Consider the following 12,574-nt stretch of genomic DNA (forward strand, 5'->3'; position numbering starts at 1 on the left):
AAAAAAAAAAAAAAAGAAAAAAAAAAAAAAAAAAAAAAAAAAAAAATAGAAAAAATAAACAGAGCCTCAGTGAACTGTGGAAAAATATCAAAAGGTCTACCATTTTTGTTATTGGAGACCCATAAGGAAAGGAGAAAGAAATTGGTGCAGAAAAGTTGTTTAAAGAAATAATGGCTAAACACTTCCCTATTTGGTAAAAGGCATGAATTTACAGATCCAAGAATCTCAGGAAATACCCAAAAGGGTATACTGAAAGTAAACCATGCCCAGATACATTGTAATCAAACTGTTGAAAAGCAAAGATAAAGAAAAAAAATCTTAAAAGCAGCCAGAGAGGGCCGGCCCAGTGGTGCACTGGAGAGTGCGCCGCTTGGGAGTGCGGTGGCACTCCTGCCAAGGGTTCGGATCCCATGTGGAGACCGGTTCCTGCTCACTGGCTGAGCGTGGTGCGGGCGCAACACCAAGGGTTGCAATCCCGTTGCCGGTCAGTAAAAAAAAGACAAAAAGGAAAAAAGAAAAAAAAAAAAAAGCAGCCAGAGAAAAACGGTATACTACTCATAGGGAAACAATTATTCAAATGACCGGGAATTTCTCGTGAAAACCATGGTGACCAAAAGACAGTGGAACATCTTTAAAATGTTTAAAGAGAAGAATTGTCACCCAGAATTCTATATTCAGAAAAAATATCATTTTGAAATAATGATGATATAAAGGCATTCTCAGACTAAGAAAATAAGACAATTCATTGCTAGCAGATCTGCTCTTAAAGAAATGCTAAAAGGGGCCGGCCCAGTGGCGCACTGCTACAGTGCGCCACTTGGCAGCACGGTGGCGCTCCCGCCGAGGGTTCGGATCCCACATACAGACCGGCTGCTCACTGGCTGAGCAAGGTGCGGGCGCAACACCAAGGGTTGCAATCCCGTTGCTGGTCCTGGTCCGGTACGGGCGTGACACTGAGGGTTGCGATCCATTGCCGGTCACGAAAAAAGACAAAAAGGAAAAAAAAAAAAAAGAAATGCTAAAGGAAGTTCTTCAGGAAGAAAAGAAATAATACCAGAGGGAAACTTGGAACTTCAGGAATAAAGAAAGTTCAACAGAAATGGTAACTATCTGGGTAAATATAATAGACTACTCTTATTCCCTTAGTTGTTTATTTTTTTATACATTTTATCATTTTATTAGGAATAATTCCAAATGGGTTATGAAGAAACTTATTCATTGAATCTGATGTGTTTTCCAAAAACTCTCAATGAAAATATGTTCACTAATAAATAATAAAACACCAGCGGGCCAGCCTGTGGCTCACTCGGGAGACTGTGGTGCTGATAACACCAAGGCCACGGGTTCGGATCCTGTATAGGGATGGCCGGTTGGCTCACTGGCTGAGCGTGGTGCTGACAACACCAAACCAACCCGGTTGCGATCCCCTTACCGGTCATCTTCAATAATAATAATAATAAATAAAAATAAAACACCAGCAGAATTAACATATAATGGGCAAAGTGTCAGGCTGATACCAAAAGCAACATGAATCATAAAAAAGATACAATATAAAGGAAGACAATCTATTGAGTATTAAAAACCAACCAATATGAACTCTTTGCAACCAGCACAGAACTAATTAGGTATCAAATCCAAACTACACCAAGGTAAGTTTGGCTGATGGAAGCCAGGAGTCAATAATGGGGGGCAGGGGGTTGCAGAATAAGTTCCTCAGTGCAAGAGAGCCGAATAGTATTTGGGAGCATTTCCCTGGCTAGTATAAGCAGTATTAGAAAATATTTTTGGCAAGGGAGAGAAATAAATACACATGGTGTAAGGCCCCATAGCAGACCCCAAAGGAGGCACTCCCTAAAACATGGCGCTTTTCTCTTCTGGGTCCTAACAATCTTGCCAGCGCCAAGGTGCAGCCTATCAGAAATCATTAGCCGCCCCCGGCCAATCAACTACCGCCCGTGTACTAACCACCCTCTTCCGGAACCCGGCTCTATATAAATGTTTGCTTCTCCCCCGAATAAAGCGGAACTTCTCCAGTGAACTGTCAGCTCGGGTCCTGTAGTCCTTTCACATGGAATGCTACATTTAAAATCAGCAGACTGTGCCAGGAATGATAAAGCATCAGTAAAGTAGCAAGGGGATAACTTTAAAACACTGTTTGCTGTGGGCTCAAAAAACATTCAAAATGGGTTTATTTAAAAGTGTCACAATAACTATGTTCAGTCATTTATGTTTAAGGGAAGTAAAATTAAAAGAGGATACATTTTCCTAAGGAGAATTTCTTTAAAACCAAGTATATTACTAAATAATGACATTATACTTGGTAAACAATAATTGCCATCAAAATAAGTTTAAACACTGTAATATTCTGCCCACACCAGTCCCAGATACTGTTTAATAACAAAGATGAAAACTAATTTTGTTGTAACAAACCTAGACCAATTCTATCAAACATGTCCTTGATTAGATATCGTTAGTTTCATTTAAAGTTTTGAAAACTCATTTGTCAGCCAGTAAGTCCCTCATACAGACTAGTTCTTTGTGTAGCACAAGTGGCTTGAACATACCATGTTCTGTGACGAACAGACTGAAGACCCAATTTATCTGTCATTTCACTGATGGCCTCTTGGAAAATCCTGTTTATTTGCAAAAAGCAGCAGCACTGCATCTCACAATTCATCTTCCTGAAGCATTTTCTGCAGTTCTTCTGCTCCTTCCCAAATTCTTTCACGATTACTGCCATCTACCACAAAAATAAGATCTTGGGTATTCTGGAAGCACTGCCTCCAGATAGGCCTAATTTTATCTTGACCATCAACATCCCATAATGTGAAACAAATGTTCTTATATTCTATTGTTTTCACATTAAAACCAATGGTAGGAATGGTGGTGACTATCTCCCCTAACGTCAGTTTATAAAGAATGGTCCTCTTGCCAGAAACATGTAGTGTGACTGCCGAAGTCCAGCTTCAGCGAGGGGTGGGTACCTGAAAAGGGATGAAGAGGGTCGATTATATTAACAAACACAGAGGGAGACCTCAATGCATCAATATGCACCTTCTCTCTCTGCGGCTGTTAGCGTGTTGCAGCTGGAGACCAGTAGAGCATGAGACAATGCCTTTTATTTAGATTTTTCTCTGCAGGGGGGTTTTGGGGTACTATTTTTATTGTATCAGCAAGCTTAAATCAATAGTCCAAAAAGCAGGGAGGAAACTTTTTTAGAGGTCAGCCAGTCCTTTCCTTTTGTCAGCATTTCTCAGGTGATCAACTCATGCTTCTTTTTCCTGGAATCAGGTTATCAGATCAAAACCATCCCTTCATTGTCTTGAAGTTATCTTGTGACCTTTTTCTGTTAGCAAGCTGTGGTTAATATCCACCCTATTAACAGGGTGGCAGCTATTTTGGTTACAAAGTGTTAGATAACCTATATCTATTCTTAAATGTAAGTACAACCTTGCTAAAAGGAAAAATGTTAACGTTTAAATTCTAATGGGGGTCTAATGATTTTATGTTCTAATGGAATGAACCTACAGTTCATATGGAAAAAGAACAGTGGATATTTGAGCAGCATTATCATGCACATTTTAAGGTTATGCATTGGCTGCGGCCCTGTAATCTTGATCTAAATGTCAATGTGTCATTGTGCACAGCACCATCCCTCACAAAACCAGTTGCACTCTCTTATTTTTCTAAGATCTAATTTTGCAGGTTTAATAATTTTACAGCATATATTTTTATCCCAACACCTGCTTCTTAATTATTTATTTAAAACTGGACACCACCAAGTAAAGGGAATTCTATGGTTTCATTCCCATATACTTAATTTATCCCAATCATATAATTTCCCATTAATACCAACCATTCCTTGCCATTAATATAATCTCCAGTAAATGATGTTTGCCAACTTACATCATATTTTGGATGTCCCCTAGGGGGATACCAAATTTTTTCCTTTCCCCATTTTGTATCCCATATATCCATTTACCCAGATGGTCGGGAGAGGATGGAAATGTCCTTTTTGAAATAACTTCGTGTGTTTAGGCTGCAGTTCATATTTAGTCATGAGTGGTGCTTTTGGAACATATGTTGGTGTGGTCAATTTATCATAAGGGGATAATTTTGAATTGTCCAATTTACTCGGATCCTCTGTGGGAATGTTTAGTTCAATGACTGCAAAATCATTTGTGTTATTTTTATAATCTTTTGGGAATTCAGAGAACTGCCACGCTAACCAAAATATCGAAAGAAAAAGCAAAAGCAGTACCATGAAGCTGAGGCAGTAGCCCTTACGGTTGTAGCAAGTGCTCGTAGCTGTGGCCTTGCCAACAGCTCTCCCTCCCGCGGCCTTGCCAACTCGGACAGGGCAGCCCAAGCTGATTCCTTTAGGATCCTGCCATGGTGTGGACTGCGCCATCTGACCATTAAAATGAGCATCTACTTCTTGCCAAAGAGGCAGGAGAAAAGAAGAGATGGTGAGGCCCATGGGGTAGTGGCAGTTGTGATGGGCAGAAGCAGAAGGAGTTTGGGGTATCCCCAGGTCTTCACTTTTCATGCTCCCAGCAAACTGAGTGAAAGGGAAGAGAAAAAGCTGAGGAAGAAAAAGTGTGGCAGGAATGACTCACTGGCCAGCATGTTGAGAGAAGCTCCTGGACAGGAATTAATGGGGCAAGAACCTGCTGGGCAACTCCCCTCTTAGTTCTTTAAAATATGTCTGATTTGTTATTGTGGCATTATCTGATGCCACTTTCGAAGTATGAAAATGGAATACACATGGCAACTATTACATAAAAGGGGAAAAGTACAGGGACTTATAAGGTTGCAAAGTTTCTTCGTTTTACTCAAAGTGGTAAAATATTAATTCTTTTTTTTTTTTTCTTTTTCGTGACTGTAAGAGGATCGCAACCCTTGGCTTGGTGTCGCCCGCACCACGCTCAGCCAGTGAGCGCACCGGCATACCTATATAGGATCCGAACCTGCGGCCGGAGCACCGCTGCGCTCCCAAGCGCCACACTCTGCCGAGTGCGCCACAGGGCCAGCCCTAAAATATTAATTCTAAGTAGACTGTAAAAAGTTACATATATAGAGAGAGAGAAAGAAAACCTAAGACACATCCAAAAATCCAAAAGACAAATTAAAATGGAACACTAGAACATATTCAAATAACCAAAAAGAAATCAAGAATGAGGAACAGGGGGACTGGCCAGTTAGTTATTTGGTTAGAGTATGGTGCTGATAACACCAAAGTCCAGGGTTTGATCCCTATGTCAGCCAGCCAGCCACCAAAAAAAAAAAAAAGGAACAGGGATCAGAGGGGAAAAAATAACAGAACTCACAAGAAATTAATAATAAAATGTAGACAAATCAAATAATATATCAATAATTACATTAAATGTAAGCAGTCTAAATATGCCAATTAAAAGACAGGTATTATTATGGGCTGGCCCGGTGGCGCACTGCTACAGTGCGCCACTTGGGAGCGTGGTGGCGCTCCCGCCAAGGGTTCGGATCCCACATACAGACCGGTTCCCGCTCACTGGCTGAGCGAGGTGTGGGAGCAACACCGAGGGTTGCGATCCTGTTGCCAGTCCCGGTTCGGTACGGGCGCGACACTGAGGGTTGTGATCCATTGCCGGACACAAAAAAAAAAAAGGAAAAAAAAAAAAAGACAGGTATTATCAGATTGCTTTTTTTAAAAAGACAAACTATATGCTTTCTATAAGAAATTCTTTTTTTTTTTTTTCCTTTTTGTCTTTTTTTGTGACTGGCAACGGATCGCAACCCTCAGTGTCGCGCCCGTACCGGACCGGGACCAGCAACGGGATCACAACCCTCGGTGTTGCGCCCACACCTCGCTCAGCCAGTGAGCGGCCAGTCTGTATGTGGGATCCAAACCCTCAGCGGGAGCACCGCCGCGCTCCCAAGCGGCACACTGTAGCAGTGCGCCACCGGGCCGGCCCCAGAAATTCATTTTAAATATAATAATACAGGAAGGTTAAAAGTAAAACAAGTACTTAACTTTAAAAAAATTTAAGAATGGAACTTCCACTTCCAACCAAGCTCACCTAACAATGACTAGATTTACTCTCCCACCTGAAACAACTAAATGCTAGACAAAATATAGAAAACAATGGTTTTCAAGACACTGGAAATCAGGCAGTGAAGGACAGTAATCCCCAAGAGATAGGAAATAAATAAGATGAACCCTGTATTGTCACAGTTTACTGTCTGTAGAGTTTCCAGGCAACTGCTCAGGAAAGGGGAACCAAAGAAAATAATACAGATGGCATATAAGCATATGTAAAGATACTCAAAATCCTTAGTAATCAGGGAAATGCAGATTGAAACAACAATGGAATATCATGACACATATTAAAATTCCTACAATTAAAAAGGGTTGTAAGGATGTGGAGCAACTTGAACTCTTATACACTGCACATGAAAATAAAAAATGGCAGAACCACTGTAAATAAAATTTGACAGTTCTTAAAGGATTTCACATATACCTACCATGTGACTCTACTATTCCATTTCTAAGTATTTGCCCAAGTGAAACGGGAGCATATTTATACATAAAGAGTTGTACACTAATGTTCATAGCAGCTTTATTTGTAAAAGCCAAAACCTTGAAACAACTCAAATGTGAATGGATAAACAAAATATGGCACACCCATTCAATGGGATACTATTCAGAAATAAAAATGAGTGAACTATCGATTCATGCATTAACATGAATTAATCCCAAAATAAGAATACTGTTTGAAAGAATCCAGACAAAAAGAATATGTCCTCCTTAATTTTATTTACGTAAAATTCCAGAAAATACAAACTAATCTATACTGACAGAGAGATCAGCAGTTTCCTAGAGATGGGGTGGGGCTTCAGGAGAGTTCAGAGGAAGGGATGACCAAGGGACATAAAAAGATATTTAGGAGTGATGGATATTAAACACAGCCCAAATCCTAGAAGATTAATGTAAATCCTCACACTAAAGGCCTATTTACTTCAGTTTCTATTACCAAATTTTAAGAATGCTGATCAGAACTCACTCCATCCAGTGGCCTTAGAGCGCTGACATCAACAGTTACAACATTCCCCTGCACAAGTTGCTTAGCAACAGAGGAAGGGAAAGAAACAGAATTCTATGCTTGTGTAAGATAAGGTGAGTGACTCTAGCAACCCCAAGGACAAGCAAGAGGTGGCTGCAAGGTGCCTGGGAATCTTCCACTTCCACAACCTTTCTCTCTTTGGCGCAGCTCCACTTTTGTCTCTAAGTCCCTTATAAGTGTCAACTTCTCTCCCCAAGTGTTGCAGGGAAAGCAGCTGCACAGCACCCAGATTGATACTCCACCCAGTCTGTTCAGTAAGTAACTCACCTGTCAATAATAATAATAATAAACTCCTTGTCAAACTGCTTCATTATTTGGTCTCAGGATACCTTCTCAGTTTACTGAGCACCATACTGTTAGCTCACACTTAGACAGTTGACAAGTCAGCCAGGAGGTCAAAGAACAACACAGGCATGGGTAAAAGGACCATCCCCGGGGGAAAGCCCAGGATGTCCAGTGACTTCCATGTGGGAGACCTGGCTAGGTCTGTTGTCTCTGGAAGGAAGCCCAGTAGTTTCCATTGTTTCTGGGGGGCAGCCCAGGCTGACCGTGGGGGGCTGTGGTGGGGGGCTAGCTAGGTTTATTGAATGCTGTGGACTTGTGCATGAGTAGGGGGATGCCCCCCAAACTCCTAAGGGATTGCTAGATATCCTAACTGAAGTAATTGAAAGTGGTGAAGGAGGGAAAGTGAGCAGGCTATTGCAGCAGTGGTCTGGCCTCTGCTCTGTGCATGTAAGTTCAGCACAGAGAAAGAATGGCAAACCAGGCAAGAGGGGTGAAGCATAGCCTCTGCTGCGATTGCAGATGCAGGTGCTGGTGCCATTAGGCTCCTCAACCTGGGCAGTCTATGTTCAAATCAACTGTCTTCCTTTAAAAACTCCAGCTTCCTGCTTTGGATCCTCTAAGATTTGTGAAAGGACATTCTCAACTGGTAATTAAATAGTTAATAGTCTGAACTTTCACTCAGGTGCCAGGCCTTAGTTGGCTAAAGAAACAGGCACCTGGGTTTGATTCTCTCCAGTGAGGGAGACAATCCTTTAGAGATGGGAATTACTGTTGCTTTGGCTAAACCTAGCTGTCTTCAGTGGGGTGGCCCTGGATCCTAAGAGGGCTTCTTTGCACCTTTTTGGGTTTGTTTGAGTATATTTTCTTTTAATCCTCACTATTTCTCTCTGTGGATTTTGCTTCTCCCATGGGAATATGTACTCCCTTTATCTGCTTTTGCTGCTGGTATTCACACCACGGGCTTCTGGTGACTTTGGAGCCCCAAGAGAAATGTAGCCATGGCAACAATGACCTATTTTTGAGGATCTGCTGCCTTACTCTTAAGTCCCTAAAAGTTAATAGGTTCAGCCTTTGTAGAGTCTTATGGTGAATTTTTATAATTTTGTTTTGTCTTGGCATTCATTTTTAATCTTCCTCTGTGTCTTCTCTGACACACCCAAACTCCTTCTTAGAAAGAATTGCATACTTTCTCTGTGATTTGAGATGTAAATTTGCTACCTTCCTTTAAAGCTATAAGATCTTTATTTGCTTCTGTGTTTTTCTGCATACATGTACACATATGTAAGCTGTATGTCATGCCTATGTGTATGTTGATGTCTATACCTGTGTTTATATATTGACTACATGGTACCAAATTGGATTATAAATGAGCATGCATCATTTATTAAGTAAATATGACTAAAAGCTTCCTAAGTTCACGTGACTCTAGTAATCTTTGATAGATAAAACTAATTTTAAATTGCTGCTTCTGTGATATTCTTGTTACATGCTGGATTTGTTACTGAGCTAAAGCTGTGAGGACTGGCTGCTGGGCCTCCCCCAGAGCTGTACACATATCTTAGATGGCTAACTTCATTTTCTATGAGAAATTCAAATATAATTGTTAAGAATAAGTCAATTAGGTAAAGAAAAATGGATAATGGATGTGTCTCTAAGAATGTATCACTATGTTGATGATGTCGTGTTAACCAGTGATGACTTGCCTTCTCTATCCCAAGCAGTAGTGACTCTACAAGCACACTTGAAGACCTGGCGATGGGAGGTGCATGTCAACTAGATACAAGGGCCTAGGCAGTTGGTAAAATTCCAAGGACTTATCTTGTCTGGTAAGACAAAGTTATGCTGTAGGCTGTGATTGATAAAATACAGGCTTTTTCCATACCTAAAACTGTGAAGGACTTAACAAACTTTTGTAGGGTTATTAGGCTACTGGCGTCCATTTATCCTTCACTTAGCACAATTCTTGAGACCCCTCTATTCTACAGTGAAGTAGGGAGCTAGATGGGATTGGAATACTCCCCAGTAAGAGGCATTTGATAAAGCTAAATTGGTTGTCAAACAAGCACAGGCCTTAGGAGTGTTGATGACAGATGTAAGATATGAATTGGATGCTAGTGTCTATCTAGAGGGATTTGGTTGGGGCCTGTGGCAGAAGCAGAATGGGAAATGCATCCTATTAGGATTCTGGTCACAATTATGAAAAGGTGAAGAAACCAGGTACAGCCTATTGAAAAACAGCTCCTGGCCACCTATGTGGCATTGCAGCAGATGGAAGGCTTGACAACCGACTTGCTGGTGGAAGTGTACACCCCCTTGCAAGTAAGTAGATGGATTAAGGACACGTTTTTGAAGCCGAAGAGCACCTGTGCTCAGGTAAGCACATTACAGAAATGGCATGTCTACTTACGACAACAGAGCTCTTACAACACTAGTCCGTTGTCACAAGAACTACACGTGCTGTTGGGACCAGTTACATACATGAATCTGGACCCCACTCCAACACTAGTAGGCATTGCTCCAGCTCTCCCACAAGTGAGAAAAGGTGTAGACACTTCTCTCCAGGATTCCTGGCACACAGATGGTATGCTGTTGGGACCAGTTACATACATGAATCTGGACCCCACTCCAACACTAGTAGGCATTGCTCCAACTCTCCCACAAGTGAGAAAAGGTGTAGACACTTCTCTCCAGGATTCCTGGCACACAGATGGTAGCAGCTGGGGAAATGCACTCACCTGGCATTCCTCTGCCATCCAGTTGGACTCTGACATTATCTGGTTTGAGGGGGAAACTAAACAGACCAGCCAGTGGGCTAAACTATGAGCAGTATGGATATATTGACCCACAAACCAATGTTGCTCAACATAGCTATGAACGGCTGGGCTATTTAGAAATGCCTGACTACTTGGATGCCACAGTGTCACCAAGAGAACTGGACAATATTCAGTAAGCCACTGCAGGGTGCCAAATTGTGGAGAGACATATGGGAAGTCTGCACCCAGCCAACAGCCCAGGAGTCTGTATGGCATGTGTCAACTCACTCCTCAACCACTGTATTAGTCCATTTTGTGTTCCTATAACAGAATTACCTGAGACTGGGTAATTTATAAAGAACAGAGGTTTATTTGGCTCATGATTCTGAGACAGCTGCATCTGGTGCAGGGCTCAGGCTGCTTCTACTCATGGTGGAACACGGCAGCCAGCAGCAGGTGCCAGCACATCACATGGCAAGAGGAAGCAAGAGAGAGAGTGGAGGTGCCAGGGTCTTTTAAACAACCAGCTCTCATGGGAACTAATAGAGCGAGAACTCACTTATTATACCCTCTGCCTAGGGAGAGCATTAATCCATTCATGAGGCATTCACCCACATGACAAACTGTCACACTGGGGATCAGATTCCCACGAGTTCTGGGAGGACAATACATCCAAACTCCATAAACCGCCTTGCTGGGCAATCATGAAGCTGATACCTTAGCTGGAGCCTGAGCTGTTTTGCTAGAGAACTTTCTAACACCCTCCATCATGACGGACTGGGTTCATCATAAGTCTGGCCATCGGGGCCCACAAACAACATGGGAGATAGTGAAGGTACTGCATCTGCTCATAAAATATTCAGATCTTCAGGCTGCAGACAAGGATCGTCCACTATGTCACTTGAGATGATGTCCCTTAAGACACATACGAAGATATACTGGGTGTTCTACACACTCTGTCACTCAATTGCAGAAAGACTACATTGGTCCACTACTGGTATTAGAGGGACACAATACATTCTGACTTGTGCGGACACTGCCATTGGACTTGTTCAGGCATTTGCCTATAAAAGGGCAAATCAAGCTGCTACAATAAAGGGACTCAGCAAGTTAGAAAACATGTATGGGCACCAGCTCAAATAGACAGTAATCAAAGAACTCATTTCACTGGACATGATGTACAGGACATGACGTACAACATATTATGGACTTTTCATCTGTCTTATAACCCTACCACCACCAGCCTCATTGAACAGATGAATGGCATGATCAAAGACACACTGAAAACCTTTTCACCAGAGTCAACCTTGAAGGGATGGTCCCCAAACTGACTGAAGCCATCAGACCCATAAAGCCTGCCCCCACTGTGAGGTACATGCCTGCTTATGACAGGCTTGCAGAATGCACACCAATAACCAGAGATGTCAATGTACAAGTACAAGTACATCTGGCGGAACAAGGGACTTGTTCTGCATTTGCCACAAAACTTCTCACCTGGTAACATTTTAATAGACTGGAAACTAAAGTGGTATCCCCCCCCACAGGTGACTTGGTATTCTCATTCTGTGGGGGGATGGCCTTACCTCTGGCATCACATTCGATCTCCCTTTTTATTTAAATGGGGGCCCTACCTTGACCACTATAGCCTTCCCAAGATTCATAAAGAAAGGAATAGAAGTTAGCTTACTGCTATGGGTTCCAACAGAGGCTACCTATGATATGTTGTACCTACTGATAACATCAAAGGCCAAAATGTATAGTGTTGCCCATCCAGGAAAATGCCCAAACCAGGGGTGGTGTTAGCCAATGGTGATCAAACGGCAACTACATTATTATCAGATGAAGACTTACTTTGTTTAATGCCTTTAAAACATTCGTTTTATTGCCCTTAGCTTCCTCATTTTCAGGTTCCTGCCTGCAACATTGGGAAGTGCCTTTTAGTCCTGGGCTGCCACCTGTGCTGAACCTCACAACTGATCAGACTGCTGGGTGTATAGATTGTCCAGTTCAGAAGGGATGCCATGGAAGGATGCCATGGATTCATTTACTTTAACAGAACTGAATGGGAACTCTGGGTTGGGCTGCTGACCTCTCACACTAAGGACCCTTTAGGAATCTTAAATACTATCACCTTCTGATAACTGGCCGTATGGCCCTCACGGAAGATTGGTGGGCCTCTTGGGTTTTGGGACACAGACTGTGGAAATGCTGGTCAGAACCCACTCCATCCTGTGGCCTTAGAGCTCTGGCTTCAATAGTTACCATCTTTCCACTGCACAAGTTGCTTAGCAACAGAGGGAGGGAAAGGAACAGAATGCTATTCTTGTGTAAGATAAGGTGAGTGACTCTAGCAACCCCAAGGATAAGCAAGAGGTTGTGGAATATACTATAAAGCATATGTACTTCACAGGGCCTGGTTTTCCAAAGCCTTGC

The 12,574-nt window shown here is 42.2% G+C and overlaps 1 pseudogene; it reads right to left on the bottom strand.

The window, feature by feature from the left end:
- Positions 1-2,480: 2,480 nt before the first annotated feature.
- LOC103600716 lies at positions 2,481-4,480 on the bottom strand (annotated as a pseudogene).
- Positions 4,481-12,574: the final 8,094 nt, after the last annotated feature.

The sequence above is a fragment of the Galeopterus variegatus genome, unplaced genomic scaffold, assembly GCF_000696425.1.
Source record: "Galeopterus variegatus unplaced genomic scaffold, G_variegatus-3.0.2 Scaffold3424, whole genome shotgun sequence".
Classification (NCBI taxonomy): domain Eukaryota; kingdom Metazoa; phylum Chordata; class Mammalia; order Dermoptera; family Cynocephalidae; genus Galeopterus; species Galeopterus variegatus.